This window comes from Parasteatoda tepidariorum, chromosome 1 (assembly GCF_982258835.1).
Source record: "Parasteatoda tepidariorum strain Cologne lab strain chromosome 1, Ptep-v5.0, whole genome shotgun sequence".
Classification (NCBI taxonomy): Eukaryota; Metazoa; Arthropoda; class Arachnida; order Araneae; family Theridiidae; genus Parasteatoda; species Parasteatoda tepidariorum.
Genome location: NC_141755.1, coordinates 39,322,444 through 39,340,661, shown reverse-complemented (window position 1 = coordinate 39,340,661; position 18,218 = coordinate 39,322,444). Strand labels below are relative to the sequence as shown.

The 18,218-nt window shown below is 29.4% G+C and overlaps 1 protein-coding gene across 2 annotated transcripts in view; it reads right to left on the bottom strand.

The window, feature by feature from the left end:
* Positions 1-18,218, bottom strand: part of LOC107438242 (growth arrest-specific protein 2) — a 193,436-nt gene that overhangs the window by 106,972 nt on the left and 68,246 nt on the right. The gene's annotated exons all lie outside the window — the stretch shown is intronic.

The window sequence follows — 18,218 nt, the reverse complement described above, 5'->3', positions numbered from 1 at the left end:
AGAATGAAACTAATTTCGGACAATTCAGCAATCTATGAGAAGTATTTTGTTATTTTTGAGATTCATTTCGCCATGAAATCACGTGATTTGTGACGAAAGTTTATGTAAACATAAAAATTTTAAATACAAACTTAAATTTTGAATAATGCATCGGATTCTAATTTATATACCATATACTTTTTTAATTAAATGAGTTTTTAAATCTTTCCTTCCTATGCGAATTTCTTTCACACCTCGAAAGTTAAGTTGAACATGTTATTGAGGTTGAACTTTTTAAAATTAACTATACGGTATTAAGGTTCAGCATAAGCCGTAACATGGCTTAATTCAAAACCTTAGCTAGCATCAAATGAAGACGATGATATTGTTTAATTTAAAACCAATTGAACTAAGAGTATCAAAATTCTAGCTCAAACCAAAATTCTATACAATATATAATCGGTACTACGCTTCATGTAATCTTATTTTTAAACTTGACTGCGCCAGGAAATCTTTAAGTCCATTTACACACAAAATGAAAAGAGAATTTGAAGTCCATTTGGAAAAGAAGCCCACAACAAAGAGGTCAAGACAAGATTACAAAAAAACGGCGCATGACCTTAAATGCTTACTAATTCCGTCCGTACTTTATACGCTTGATCAGATAGCATCGAAAATTGGTGATTTTTAACCCCTTGCTGATCGCAATAACTTTTTCCGAACAATTCTAAACATAAATGATCAAGTCTTCAAATAGGGAAAACTTTTCATAGATGAAAAAAAAAAAATATATATACAATACACTTTTTTAAAAAAAATATCTAGGTCAATAACTTTTTTGAAAAAAAATAATAGCCTAAAAGATAAGTTCGAAAGTTTATTTTAAAACTCAAACCTAGTATTATTACTTGAAATGATGAAAGAGGTTTTTATCCGGAGAACTGAAAGCTATCTTTTATTGTTAATGAAGGGCGTGCATTGCAATGAGATAAAAACTAAGCTGTATATTTGTAACTGTAATAGTGAGAAAAACTGTTGAAGCCTCGCAACAAAAGTTCGGTAAATGCGTGAAGAAAAAATATTTTTCTGTTTCGTTAATTTCGAGAAAAGAATTATCATTTCTGATGATTATTGGTTCTGAGATATAATCGGCAATAATAATAATAAAAAATTAAAGCATTTACTTTACTTTCCTCAGCTTCTTTCCTTCTTCTTAAAGAAAATACTTTTCAGTATTACTTTTCTTAAAATCTGCATTTAGGACAAATAAATAAATAAAATACTGGCTTTGTTCACAAAATTTCTCATCTCTCATATTGCAGCATTTTATTCTCAAACTTATAACTAAACTGGGGTATTTCTTGAATTGAATTATATTTTTGAAGCATATGTTGTTTATTGCTATACGGAAAATTAAAAACAGAAAATAAAGGATTATTTTTTATTACTATAGATTAAATTTATATTCATATATCATATTGTTTTATTTTATAACCGTCGTTGAACAACCGACCCAATTTTAGATTTACGACTTCTAATGTCCAACTGCGAAGTCTTGTAATTTTGAACCCGATGCAGAAGACAAGGGAACTCCTGGATGAAGTATTAGAAGAAGTTTACCTTCGTGGAGGACTTTTTGTTGGAACTAACCAGCATTTGCGTTACACGTCGAAGAAAACCAATGAACGTCTCCCACGGTTAGCCTGACGGCAAGAGGACTCTAACCCATGATCCGTCTACCACTGAGGATATTCATCATGAGTATTATAGATGTCTATCGAATGTGATGTCATTATGAGTGTTAACAAATTTTATTTTGTTAGATATAAAACTTTTTATTCTTTTGTAAGCTAATTTAATAAGATGGTTTTTATAATCAGAAAATGTGATCTGTGAAAACCTTATTTTGTTGCTATATTTTTTTTAAAATCAATGTTACAAAATTCGAAAAAAAATTCTACTTGCAATCTTTTTCATCCAAGCTTTTTTTTTTATTGATTGTGTTAAAAACCTTGAATGTTAGATTTGCACACTTGCAAAAAACTTTAACTTTACACAAGGAACCTTTTAATAAAACTTTAACTTTACATAAGGAATGTGAATTCCCTGCGAATTTACTTTTGACTGTATATACGTTCTCACCTAGTGACATATTTAATTCAGCCATTTGAGTCGAAACTAAGTGATCGAAATGATGTTGAATTGCATATTTATACAAATGTTAATTCCTGCAATATTCTAATTATTATTCTGATGGTTTGTTGCATGTGTGATGATTCTATGGAAGCGGACATGCCATACCACATCCTTGTTGGGCAATTTTAGCAATGCCTGCCCTAAAGCAATACAGACATTGATAAAGAAAAAGTGGATAAGTCATACTTATGTAAGGCATAAATTATCCATAGATTTTTACAAATGTTGCACTAAAATAGAACCCAGAAGAAATTAAGATTAAATATACGATATAATTAAGGGAATTCCTAAACCAACACTGTGGTCAAAATGGTTTTCTTCTGATTGCGCAGTTAACTAGACAGAAATTTTGAAATCGGTTAGTAAGTAAAAACCCCTTTCAGATTTGAAATATGAGATTTATAAAATCGGTTTAAAAGAGAATGTTAATGTTATATTAATATTCCTCATTGGTAAGTTGACCACCATCATGCGAAAAATTAAAGTTTTTAGAAGAAAATATCAAAAAATTGCTACTATACCTTTTAAATTGTTATTACTCTTTAAATTTTCTGTTAGAAAATCTCTGCCAGAAATTTTTGCCCTTAGAAAATTGAATTGGAAAGACAAAGCTGAGAGTTTGCGAAGATTCTTTTAGAAACTTTACAACCAGTTTTTCAGTTTTCACGGGAAGAGGGTCAGCTTAGTTATTATTTATTTATTTAAAAAAAAACAATAGAATATAATTTTTTACAAAAAGGACGTTTGAATCGCCATCTTTTGCATTTGAGGATTACCATGTTTTGAAAAATTAAAAAAGTAGAAAATCGGTTCCTTCCAAGAATTATTACACAGTGAAGTTGGGGTGCGATGGGGAGAAAAAGGATCACTTTTCGCAAAATTTACTGTTTCTCAGAATCATTTTTCATGGACATAAATCAGCCCTCCCCCTTGATCTTCATTTCGTGTTTCTAATACACGCATTTCTAAAACTCGTGATGATTAACACAAATTTAAGTAGTTGTAGCTTCTCGTAGTTTGAAAATAAGTTTTTTTTAGTTTTTTTATTTAGTTAGATTTTATTAGTTCAACGGTAGGATGTATATTGTGTAATTGAATTCCATATTGTAACTGTTATACAACAAAACTATGTTTATTTATAATTATTATGTAGATACGTTGATATAAATGTTTTGCTAAAGTGTATTTTTTAACGAAAAATATAATTAATTTTAAAATCCTAATTTAGTGATAATACTGAGAGAAAAGTATAGTCAAAACTGCCAGAATATGGTAAAATTTATCCTGCTTCTTTATGGGAACACCAAAAAACACTTTATGGGAACACCAAAGCTCGGTAATTTTTACCGAAGTGCTTTGGTATTCATTTTGGTAAAATTAACTATAAAATATAGTTTCATAATATGAGAACTTACAAATTAAAATTCTAAATCTAGATTTTTTTGAATAAGTACCAAAAGTAAAGTAATAAAAAATATGCAAGCTTAAAATTTACTTTAAAATATGAAAACATAATAATATGTAAGAAAACTTCCTCATTTCCTAAAATACAAAAACAAAAAAAGCTAGAAAAGATACTAGTTTCCGACAACTTTAATAAACTAGTTTCTATAGCTGATTCATCACTATTTACGCCGCATTAAACTATTAAATCAGAATAAAAGTTGAAAGCCGGAAAAGCATCATTGTAATATATATTTATTAATAAATGTAAATTACATAGACACTGCTCTATTTTATAAATAGCTTAATTAAAAGTAATGGCTCTTAAATCGGACAGCCAGCTATTTTATTTTTCGCATCTTTCTTACAGTAATTCTTGTTGCATAACTCCAAAAAATATCTTATTTTTAATTTAATTATACTCGTATAATAGGATAGAAAAAGATGCATATTTTTTCAACACTACATCCTGTGCTACTAATTATACAAAATATTTTACTATATATATACTTTTAAGGCTATTGATTTCAAAATTTTAAATATCAAAATTATACATTTCAATTTTAAACAAGTTTTAAATCATCAGCATATAGCAATAAGATACCTGAACAAAGTATGAAAACATTCATTGTTAATATTTAAAAAATTATAATGTTTAAGCACTCAATGTAGAATGTTTTGTGTTAGAGGGAGCGGTACAAAAATTAATAATATTTGAATTTTCTTATTTTCACGATTTTTAAATATTTTTTTTTATAAGAAAGAAATAACTATATGAAACTTACGTATTGTTAAATTCAGCCTTTTTTTCCATTATTATTATATTCCATTCATTATATTAACTGCGCTAAATATACAAGCCACATAGCTGAAGACCGGCTTTTAATGCAGCTTAGTAAATTTGAATTTGACCCATAATTTCAAGATGAAACTTCACTTTGTGAAATGTTTTTAATGGAACTAACCTGGATTCGGTAAAAAATTTTAAATTCCTCCCATAGTTATCCAGACTATGTAGAGACTGAAAACTATAATACTTATTAGACCACAAGGAATATTATGCATTAATTACTTTTAGAAAACATATTAGAGCAGTTTCATACATAAACAGTTAACGTGCTAAGGCCTAAGATAACTCCTGATTCTTGTTCCGTGACACCCATATTCTGCATTATACCTTTTATTTATCTAATAATGTTTCTAAAGAGTCAAAAAATTCTCCTGAGTTCGATTTTTTTTTTCAAAGAATGATTACATTTACTGAGAAAAGTATTAAAATAAAAGTGACTGCCTGATAATAATACTTAAATGATAGTATTCGGTATAAGCGGACGTAAATCGAAAAGCCTTAATTGAAGTTTTTATACCTGATCAATCTCAGAGCGAATAGTTTCGTGACTAAATAAGCATAAGCTAGTCATAACGAAAACAAAATATGATCAAATATTGTGTGGATCTTGAATTATTTATTCGGTGAGGAATGTAAGCCATTTTTAGAGATTATTTTGCTGTATTTTTATTTAACTACTATAGCTTTGTCAAATATGATTAATAGTAATAATAATACTATATATATATGTATAAACATAATTTACCAAGTACCATTAAGCATTGTAGTAAAGTTGTAAAATTTCGATTTATTCACAGAGAAAAAAATTCTGTTAAATTTACCGTAATATATGGTTGTGACATTTCTGGTAAAAAACAATAACTCTGATTAATAAAACCAAAATAGACAGTAATATTTTCCTTTCATATGGTAAATGGTTTACTTGAAATTCGGATTTTTCAAAATTACATCGAAGAGCCATTACATTATGACCACCCTCCATCTATAACAATGGGCTCGCCCAGGTTTTCATGGTTTCTCGCCCAGGAACAATGTTTTCATGGGGCATATTAGGACTCATAATCCTCATAGAACAATCCCTGGCGTCTGTAAGCTATTTGAACATAGTTACAGACCAGGCTCACCCATTCATGGCAACAGTTTTTCCTGCGGGTGATGGTGTTTACCAATAGGATAATGCACCATGTCATAAGTGTCGAATCGTCATGGATTGGTTCGAGGAACATTCCAGTGACTTTCAAGTCATGTCTTGGTCCCCAAATTCACCTGACCTTAATCCAATAGAGCATTTGTGGTCCTACTTGGAAAACCAAATTCGTTCTGCCACGCTACCCCCTCGCAATGTGAGGGAATTGCAGGACCAGTTGGTGAGCGCATGGTACCAGATACCTCAGACTACTTATCAGCACCTTGTGGACGGCGGATGCTAGCAGTTTTGAGGGATAAAGGTGGTCCTACATGTTATTAGCAGAGTGGTCATAATGTAATGGCTCTTCCGTGTATAGTTCTTATTACCACATATTTAGTAAAAAATACCGAAAAGTATATTTAAGCAAATAAATGTTTTTTTATGCTATGCTCTAAGGTATCATGATAAAATTACCAAACTATACCAAATTTTATTGCATATTATAAAACTATATTTTGTTTTCAATCTATATTTTGTTAGTTACCAAAGCGCTTTGGTAAAAATTACTGAGCTTGGTGTTCCCATAGAGAAAGAAACACGGTAATATTTATCATTTTCTCGTAGCTTTGACTATACTTTTTTCTTCTCCGTGTAATAATTAAATTAAGATTTAACAATTAATTAAATTATGTTAAAAAGTCCAACTAAACAAAACATTTATCTTAACTCATATACATAATAATAATAATAATACACAACATATTTTCGTTGTCAAATAGTAGCAATAAGGAATTCATTTACACAATATATATCCTACGGTTGAATTAGTAAATTCAAATATTATCAATTGTAGCACATCTTTTCGAAAATTTTAAGCGTATGCATATTAATTATATCAAACGTTTATTTCATATAACTAAGAATTAAGTATGGTAAATCTTAATGATGTTTTGGAATTATTAAAAGTTATTGGAAACTACTAATAATAGTCTCAATTTTTATTAAATATAATATGGTATTTCATGGAATTTTGTAACAACGCTTTTTTGTAATTTTTATTCTGCGCTGTTAAAAATTGAAAGATATTCTAAATAAGCTGTTTGTTTGATCAACAACATTGTAAAAGTAATGTCATAGATTATTAACTTCATAGATAATTTAAATTTCTGATATAAATTTAAATATATATTAAAACAAGAACAAATGGCGTCAATTTTCGCAATGGTTCTTTACATGCATTGAATAATGATTCTTCATTCTTCAAGATAGATTTAATTTTAGAACAATAATCGAAACAGATGCAAAATCCCTTTTTATGCATAATTTTCTCCATTTAACACTTAGAATAACCTTTTCATAAATATTATAGAAACGTTCAAAACACATAGTGAATCATAATTCCATCAAACTGCAAATCTAACAAACTAATTTGAATTCAACAAGCATTATCACGGGATTAAATAGTGGCCCATTTAACCTTGAGATGCGGATGTGATCTCATAAAAATTACTACCTTTTATATTAACCAAAAAACGGATAAAAAAAACCATAATTGTTTCACTATTAAATGTAAATAGCAGAAAAGCAATAATTTGTTGAATGGTCACGAAAAGAATAATGAAGGTTTTTCGGAAATTAAACCATTTGTGATTCAATAATAATTCTATCAAAAAAACATAAATATCAATTTGGAATAATGGAGTTTTCACCTTAGACAAGCTACTTGACAGGATTTAATATAAATAATATCTTTTTTTTTATTCCCGATCTGAGATGAGGTCGAGGAAGGAATTAATGATTTATAATGTTGTCAATGTGAGTATGAAAACCTATTAGCTTTTGTGTATCATTATTTTCTTTTGGTAGCCCAAAGTAATTGATTTCATTGGGTATTTTCTTATTATATCACTTATTATCTAACTTATTAATGAGTTATTTTTTATGTTTTGTTTTCATTTATTTATTTTTTCAAATTAATTTGAGAACATTCTTCATGATTGAATACAAAATTAGCCTTAAAGATTTACTATTTTTATTTAATTTATGAGTGAATATTTGAAAGCGTGTTTTATTTCGAAGACTTCAATTTGATTGTAATCCGGTAAAAAAGAAATCAAAAGTAAGCTAATTAAGAAAACTAAGTACAGAAAACTAACTACTAATTTTAATCACATTTCTAAGGAAATTATTAAACTTAATCTTGATCTTTGAGATCTCAGAAATTATTCAACCATTTTTTGTTCATTTTTTATAAAATTCTGAAGCTAAAAAATGTAAAACAATTTTAAAATCGTAATAATAATACTAAATTTATCCAAAAAAAGATATAAAAAAAGTAAATCTTTTTGAATTGCTTCCTATTTAATAGAGGTAGAATTTCATATGAGACTTATTCTATGCATCTTTTTTTCGATTTGTTCTGCTCGAATTGAATTTATTATGATAATACTACTCAGTTGCTGTGTAATAAATTTTAAATATGGTATTATCGTAGTTATTTGAATATGTACATTTTCATTATGTTATTATACAATTATATTTATTACATTGTAAATATGTATATTTTTTTCTCTTATCATTAAAAATATAATTACAATCACATAATACGTAAGTATTATGTAATTGTAATTATATTTTTCAATGCCGATATGAAAGCTTTTATTTCGTTATTAGTTTAAAATTGTAGTTATTTTATTGTAACTAGATATAATTTTATTAAAAATTATTACGCTATTGTAATTACCACAGTGCGAAAAAAGGACACCACCTTATAACTTTTGATCAAATGAACGGTACTTGAATTATTATAACTAATAATATGTTAATAATTTGAGCACACGATGTTTTAAGTTACGGAATCAGTATTGTTGGTATATTCAAAAGTAGTGATTTTTTTAAAAAAATTTATTATATTGAATTCGTCATTTTCGACAAGGATTTGGATTCTTGACCTTCAAAATATGGAAAATAAAAGCCAACTGAAAAATATAGTGCCGATAGTTTTAGCAGAAGTGCAGACGAAAGGTTTGGACCCTTTAATGCTAGTTTAGTTTTTTGAGTACTATTCCAGATATTTACATTATGGTATTATTATGCTACGATACGGAAGAAGATTGGATTAAATAAATTTGTCACCAGCTTGAATGGCTGAAAAAGTTCAAACATTTCATACGAGAACGACTAACAACTCTAAGAATGCTCTATAGGTGTCAGTTACAATGAAGAAAATACACAAAAAAAAATAAAAATAAATAAAAATAAGAAGGAAGTTTATCAAGTGGCCACCAGCTACGATCTCACGAAAAAACTTCGCTGCAAAATACAACTCGAAATTATGAAGGCCATATCAACGATGAAAAGAAACGTGTGTAAAAACAATTCTCGAGAGCTGCTCTGGTCGGAACAAGAAATAAGAAAAAGAAAGCGACATCATATCCATTGAAAGGAAAAAAAGTCTTAATCGTTCGTCATTGAAGAGGTTAAGAAGCAAGTTTCTTGAACTTGAGAAATGCGGTTGTTATGAAAAGAAGTAAAATGGTGCAAGTTCATGTAAGATTAATGACAGAAATTGTGACTGTTAATTGAAATGATACGCGGTGCTCTTTTTTTACAATATTTAAATAAATAAATAAATATAAAAATAGTAATCGCGGCATTTCGATTCTCACAGACGGTGATTTTCAACTCAAATTCAATGTAGACGGAATTTGATTATTATTCACTGTGAGAATTTTATTGAATTTAAGAAATGCGGTTGGTAAGTATAAATGAAGATAAAAATAATCACGGCAAATTCAATTCTCTCTGACGGTGATTTTTAATTCAAATTCAATGCTGACGAAATTTGATTATCTTTCTTTGTCAGAATTTTTACGAATGGGTTATGAATTTAAGAAATGAGATTAAGAAGAAAAGCAAAATTGCTTTTTTTTTTAAAGAAGCATTTTTTAAAACAATCTTTTGGGAAATTAATGATGAAAATTGTATTTTATACTGTAGCAACTGTTTTGAAAAGTAAATGTTTTTTTTTCTTTCATGTCTACGCAAATATTTCTTACAATATTAGAAAAATGCTGTGAATATAAAAATTAAAACTGAATGTTTATCCTCATAATCGTATGTTTATTATGCATACATTTTAAAGATATCTATAAAATGTACTAGTTCCATCAGCTAAAAAGTTCCTTTTTTTATTTTAAACACGAGTCCAGAAATTGTAGCATTAGTGTAAGTTTTTAATTATTTAAAAATTAGACCACAAACCGTTTTCATTTTTACAAAAGCGTGGCTTTTCTTCATATTGACGTTTTGCGCCACTATCGAAATAAGCATAGACAGCGCTGGCTTTAAATAAGTTAAACCCAACAGTCATGAGTAAGAGTTGCAAACTTACAGCAGTTATAAAAGTAGCATATTATTCGCAAAAAAGCATAATTTCATATTACGAAGTAGCCTTCTAAAAGCAAACTTAAGAAGAAAACTACTCGTTGGTCAAAAGAGACTGAGTTATTCTTTTCCTTTAGAAAACGATTTTTAATTAAAAAAATTTCATGGATACAATACAATTAGCCGAAGTTAGATTCATTAGAAATTCTTAAAAGACTCTTCAGTGACATAAATTGTATTATGAAGCTTACAAGTATTGTCTATATTTTATGGCCTAATTGTTTTAATTGCCCAAGTAGTTACGTAATTAGGTAGATGCTATAATAGTCGGCTTAGTCATTGTGACAAAGTGCACTGCTTCTTGATAATCGATTCATTTGATTAAGGATAATACAGTTATTGAAGAAGGCCGGGATAGATTGATTGGTAGGACGCTAAGCTCATGTTCGTTCGAAAGGGAATTTGAATCCCACCGGCCGAAGAATTCCCGTGTATTAAATCCCATAATAAATCAATACTTCCTGGGGGTACTGATTGAAGATTGACCGTTCTCTGTTTCAGGTCAAAATTACAGTCTGCGAAGGAATGAAAGGAATATGACTATGTCCTACCTGTGAAAACGGGCTGAAGTGTGTGTGGCTGAAGTCGTATTCTTAGCCATATATGGAGCAACAAAAAAGCAAGAAAAGCACCCTCTGCCTTAAAAATTAGCTTGATTTCAAACAGGATTGTTGATATTGGCAAGTGGCATAAGTAACAACAACAGCACATTTATTGAAAAGTTTTGAGTTCTATCCTAAATCCTATCAAATATTTGGAGCTACATTCCACTGCAATTGGATGTTGGTATAGAAGTTAAGAAGTGATACCGCTTTAAGATTGGGTACCACTCTAAGTTTTTTCCGATCAATTTTTCGAATCGATTATTATTATTTTGCATTTACAATTGCTTAAAGCTTATAGTGTGTGTAAAATAATATTTAAAAAAATTGATGTAAAAAAAAGTTGCAACCGTCAATGCAGAGCTACGTTTGTTCATGCAGCACACATACGTGTACTGCAAATTTGATCTCGTTCAATTTTTTTTATGCAAAATGGCAAAACTTAACTTTTGGGACTGTTGATAGATAAAAAAAAAACATAAGTTGCACTGTATAGAATGCTATGATTGGAAATCGCAAAAAAAAAAAAAAAAAAAAAAAAAAAACTGGAAATCAAATGAAATAGATCCAGTTTTATCGGTAAATCGAGGATACCAGTATGGTTTTCTGAAAAACGCAATTGGATCACATTCACTGAATGTTACATTATTTTGCATAAAGGGCTGCTTTAGAGGGAAAAAAGCACTTTAACACATTGCTTTAAATAATATGATTTTAAAAAATGAGTAAAAAAGAGGAAAACCTCAGTTTGTTAGTGTTGTTACCCCTTTAAGCCGATTACATTATCTGACTAGAATACACGAGTTACATTGAGGGCGGTGAGCATTTGCGGCCTCTGGGCAACGAATTAAATGTAAGCTACACTCATTAAATTGCAGCGAACTTATAGATCTAACAAATTGTTTGAAACAAAATCTGTAAGGGAATCTAAAGTAATCAAAATTAATTAATCGAATTATCTTAATTGAAATTAATTGAATAAACTTTTGAAAACTACTAATGTTTAGATGTTATGCTTTTAAAACATAGTTTCTGAAAACGTTTATATATAAAAGCATTTTTTCCTGCAATTTTTCATAGTTTCATGTTAGTGGCTTAAAGAGTAAAAACAAGAGGCTTAAAAAGTAAGAGGGGAGGGGAGAAAAAATTAGATTTCGGTAAAAAAAACTATTTTACATGTCTCAAAATTTATCATTCACATTCGAATGACAGATACATACACCACTTTTCTACCAAGCGATGATTAAATGAATGTAATTGCAAAGAAAGGGAAGCCGGTTTGAGAGTAATTGCCTTGCCTTATCCAATTTACCACCATATCTTCTTTCTTACTTTCATGAGAATATTCTCTCTAAGACGAATATTATTCTGTTTCTTTTATTCACTCAAGACGATAACCCTTCTCTTACTTGACCGTTAATTACGCAAGCAATTCTCCAACTTTTTAAAACATCAGCTGATATATGAACCGTTTTATGAAGCTGCTGTTTCGTAGAGAATGGACGCATTCACTTTAAAGACAACGTGTATTAGAGAGAATTACATTCACGTTATATCACACCCGATTCCGTACTGTGTAGTTACATACTCAAAACAACCTCGGGTTTCTACCTAGTTGGAGCAGAATCTATGCGCAGGGCTTGCAGGATGCTACGTGATTGTTTGTAATCTCCTTCTTTACTATACTAACTGACTTTTAGTATATTTGCTTCTGTCAATGACCGAGATCTGGAGAATACCAAGTTTCATCGGTGAAAGTCAACAAGCACATTGTCACCTTTGTGAATGTCTGAAATTTTTATTATACCGGATTTGATATAAATTTATTCTGTGATATTTTAATACTTATTCGGATTAGGAAATTCATCATATTTATTCAGAGAGATTAGGAAATACATCAGTGTTAGGAATAACGGGCAGTTGAACTTGACCTTGAAGAAACAATGGTGGATACCAGGCAAAGACACTTACTCGATCTAGCATGTATTTCGTATATTTACCAAAGTGACTATGTGATTGTTGACATTTAGCGGTGAAAGTCGACAATCACCAATTTCGATCTTTCATAGTAGCATATTCACTATAGGGTCAGTTGATTGGTTCTCACTCAAATATACAATTACACCAAATGCACGCATTGCGTGAAGAAAAAAATGGACTCATAGTGGTAGGTAAATTCAACAGAAAATTTTATTAGATTAGTTGATGTTGTAGAGGCTTATTCTTCAAGGACCAGGGGATCGTGAGTCCTCAAAAAGTCATATACAATAAGAGTCGATTAATTTTTAGTGTATGCTCTGTTCTATGTATATTATACGAACAAATTATAAGAGAATGTGAATGAATAAAATATGAACGTAACTTCTTATAAACGAATGTCTTTTAATGAATTCTATTGTCTAAGATGAATCTAGAAATGAAGAAAATTTGCTACCAATAGCGATATATATATATATATATATATATGGCTCTAGTTATTTCTAAGTGGCCTTTGTATGTACAAATAGCGTTTAAAGCAAAATATAAAATTTTTTAGGAGTTTATAGATGTACTGAGGAAAAACGAAATATTGTACCTAAAATTTTTATAATGTTAATGAATGAATTGCAAATCGAAGGTGGAATATCAAAAGCCTCGTTCGACAGAGACTCTAGAAATTTGAGAACTCTAGTTTGTCAGAAAGTGGGTAGAGTTTTCATTGAAGATTAATTCCCTCTGTCATTAATATAGAAAGAAATTTTGTTTGCACTGTTCAGGAAATGATTTATACATGTATTGCCTTCAGATAAGGCTTGACCCATACTGTCAGGGAACTTTGATTGACGATAAATTTCAATTGGCGAGAAAATGGTGCGGAATTCTTAGAAAGAAAATTCTGAAACGGCACGAGAATGACTGAAACTTCTTCTCTCTTAGACGCAAAAGAGGGATAATAAAACCGTATTTATAATTAAGATTGGATTAAACATAAAATTTAACTGAGTCTAATTCATTTATGGCATGCCGAATCAAATAACAGAGCTGCGTATTCCAGGTAATAGAATAAAAGGGTGCTAGAATATATGCCTCACGCACGCACACACGAAAAAGAAAGAGTGGAAAAAAGAGGAGAAATAAATAAGAAAGATTGCTCTTTAGAGAGTACATCAGGATTGTGGGATTAAAAAATATAAACTCTTTGTAAGAAGGAAAAATTAAGAACAATAACACCAGTAAAAGAGGCAAATTATGTGATTGCAAACCAATGATCTCTAGTCAATAATGTCTAGGTGATTTATTTACGTCAAATGAAATCTTAAACAGATAGTGCAAGTTATTCAAATGCAGTCACTGATGCAGATAAATAATAGCACGTTGCGTGCATTTTAGGGAGATTGAAAGTGATAGTTAACCCTTAATCTCAGCCACATAATAGAGACAGGTCTTACAGCAGAAAAATTGATAGAGATGGAGTTGTTTTATTACTGTGATCTGAATTAATGGATTGTACAATAGTTAAGTCTTTCATATTGCATTAAAAATAGTACAGAAAGGTAAAAGTGAAAAAACAAATGCAAGGAATTACGAGTTATTCTGAATAGGTGTTTACCAGACAGACAGACACTTGAATACCATGGATGTGTTCTTGAACGTAAAAATGGTCAGCCATATTTCTTTCCATATTATTATTTTATTTTGAGGAAGGAGGGGCTTATTCCACTTTTCAAAAAGAATAAACCTTAAAAATTTAGTTATTTTTATGCCCTACAGTTCTAAAATTTCAACTTTTCGTTTTACTTCAAAACAATTACTTTTTGTTATACGATTGTAAGTAAATAGCCTTATTATATTTGAATATTTTGTTACATGATATAATTGTATTTATATATGCTAAAATACATCTTAAAATTAAATTTATAGATTTTTATTTCCCCCCCCCAAATATTTGAATTCATATTTTAAAAATTATTTTGATTTTGTTTTACTTAAAATATTCCGGAATTAACAAACTTTGTCTATTTTCGGGGATGCACTCTTGGTTTAAAAAATCATGTACTCAATGAAACTTTAAAAACGCGAGCAAAGAAACAACTATAAGTGACTTCTTTGTCAAATTTACAGTATTCATATAGAAAAAAAGCGCAAAATGTGAACTCGCTGACTATTTTGTATGTATAGTTAAGTTTAGTTTTCACAGGTATTTAAAGAAAATGGGTACATCTCGAAATGCGTGCTTAAGAAAATAGAAATGTGTATTTAAAAAAAATGGACAAAGCAAAATATGTCCTTTTTAATCCGCACCCTAATTTTAAAAATGTAACAAGAAATTTTGTGCTTACTTTTACTTACTACTTACACATTAAACATAGTCATTACGGGTCAAGTCCCCGATTTCGGGGTGGATATTACAGATGTAACTTTTCAGGTGATTTCTTCGTTTTCAGAACTTTAAACGATAAACTGACTTTCACAAATATAAATTCCAACAATGTAAATTTACTACTAACATTATAAATTTATTATATACATACTGCCTATATACATATACATACTACCTATATACATATACATACTACCTATATACATATACATACTACCTATATACATATACATACTACTTACTATTATATGCATACTACTGTCACATACTACCATTATAAATTTATGGGACCCATTGCAATCTCGTCAAACAGCTGTCGGCTTTTGAAATCTTTTTTTTAAAAAACTAATTCAATAAAATGTACTAAGTGATTCTTACAAATTGATGATACCACATTGCGAATTTATTTGGATTCTTTAAGTTTATTCTTTAGAAAAAAAAAAAGCCACAAGCATAAAAGAAGTTTGACGAACTGTCTTTTGATAAGTCTTTTCCTAAATAGATAAGTCCAGTTCCTTGAACAACATCTTTCGAGCTAAAAATCCCACCTATGATATGTAGTTTAATAGCATTTTATTAAATGCTTCTGAGACATGTCAATAAAAATTTTCTTTAGTTTTGGGATCGAGTTCACTAAATATATTAGCTTGTTGAACAATACTTTTATTATAACTATTACTATCAAAAATGAATAGAAATTGTCTGATTCCATTTATGATCACTAAAATTAACTGTATAAAAAGGTGTAATTATACTCGAAAAAGTATTGAACGGCTGTCAAAAAAATAGAGTAAGCAGCAGTTTTGCAAGTTTCGATGTGCTTAAAAATATCGGTGCCAGCTGGTTGAACTGTGATATCGAGTAAGTTTTGAGTAATCAACCGTGGTCAACGCTCAAGCATTACAGCATTTTTTACACTTGATTATACGATCTTCACACCTTACTGCAGTTGCAAAAATTCCACATTGCGTTATGCAAAGCGATAAGATTATACAACTCTTATGAAAACTATTTAATTTTATTTTGTCTAAAAATTGTTTTCAAAAAGTTCCATTTTTGAAAAGTGGTTTGATAACTGATGAATGAGACGTAAAAACTTGATGATTTCCAGAGCTTCTCAAACGGCTCTTGTTTACGTTGATATAACTCATTTATTACTTTGATACATCTTTTTCAAACTCATCCTATTAATTCTTCCAAAATTATCTGTTACCATAAGAGTAAAAACACTGTGTTAAGGGATGAATGAACGGCTGACATCGCGTGAGAAAAGCAAGGAACAATGCAACAAATTATAAAGTGTCATCGTAGATGAGATCAGCGTTAGCTTAACACCAATGATCACTTGATATCTCGATTACTTTTATTAACCTGCTACTTGTAGCAATCATGGCGATTGTTCTTATTGAAGATGATATGTTTGGAATATCTTTCCTTGTCTCCAGCAATCAGTATATTTAGACAATAAGGGACAAGACGTGTCATCGATTCAATCTGAGGTAGTGAGGTGCGGCTTTATTCTGAAAATTAGTCATCACACGAAAAAATAGTCCCAGCAAAGAATTCAACTCATAAAATGCTAGATGAATATTCAACCAGCAATGAACCAGTTAACTAGGTAACGGATCTGATTTTCTTCCGGGGTTTTATCAACACTAAGCAAATGACTCAATAATTACTCTAATAATTTTTTGTTCAGTACAGAAGATCTGCGACGATTACTTCGATATAAGAAAAATATTTTGAAAATAATAGTTTGTAAAATGCTTAAGTTACAATTAGATGAAATAATGATAGAAGTTAAGTATGGCGAATTAAGCGTCGTCAGAAAAAAAGGTTTTTTTAATACGAATTTTTAACTCATGTGTAATTATATAAACACAATATCGTTATTTACTAGATAACTAATTTATAATTTAAAATATATTTTGTTTCATTTTAATATTTGAAATATATTAATTTGAAATTCCATTAAACACTGTTATTTAATTCTTAGGCTCTAACTATTTTTAAAAAATTTTCAAAGTTATTATAATAACTTCGAAAAAAGTTTTTTAAGTAATTAAAACTTTTAAATTTGGTAACTAGGCTTTTAAAAAATTTTTGCTGCTCAGTAAATCGGGAAATTGTATCCATATAACTATCCATAGGATAATTATAGGGGAAGATCATTTTGGACTGAGAAGTAATTCGAAATAAGCGAATTTTAATGAATCATTTGACAGTCAGCACTAGTTCATAAATCAGTTTTTTATTCAAAAATGTAGCTGATAGGGTCAAACAGCCAGCCGCAGCTTTCAGGTTCGTTAATTACAATGTGGACAGTAAGACAGGTTAGGCAGTTGTAGGTTTTTCTTAGTATTTTTTTCCTGTCAATAGCATGTTATTTACCATTGAAAACCTGAAAAATTAATTTATTCAGTAGTGTTTAATGATAATTAGATTGCCGACCGTGGGACTGATCAAGCAGTTGTAGATTCTTCTTGATATTTTTTTTTCTTTCTGTCAATACATGTCATGACATGTTATATATCTTTAGAAACCAGAAAAATCGATCTAGTTAATCGTGTTCAACCCTTCCGGAAAAAAATATCATTAAGTCAATGCGAGTACTTTATGTAGAATATTTTAAATTAAATTATTAAAGACAGGGAATCGTTTATGGAACTGTTTAAACTGCATTCGATTATGAAGAATAAAAAAATTGAGAGTTTCCTTTATAAGCCTTTCCATTAATTTCTGTCAAGTAAATGTAAAACTTTTATTTAGCATTTATTTCATCATAATTTGTAATTCGTTTTTTGAACATGAAATAGGCTTCAAACCTATTCATAACGGGTTTAAACATTATTAAAGTAATTCTATCGTGAATTTAAAATTGCTTCAGTGTTACAAATTAAATTTTACAGCTAAACAAATTTTATTATCAGCTACTATATGAAAGTAATTTTGTATCCAATTAAGGAAACAAGGTTAAGCTTCAAACTCTGACGTTGATACATTAAACTGCATATCATGCTATATAAAACACGGAAATTCTTTTTCGAATTACTTTTGAAATCAATACTTTTATTACAAATAAACAGTCCCTCAACACATGAAGTATTGGTAAATGTCCTCTCTGAAGTTCCCTCGTAATGGTACTTAATTGGAGAATAAAATTTTTCACACGAAACATTGTAAAGAATAGGAAACCAAATCTAGAAGCGTATT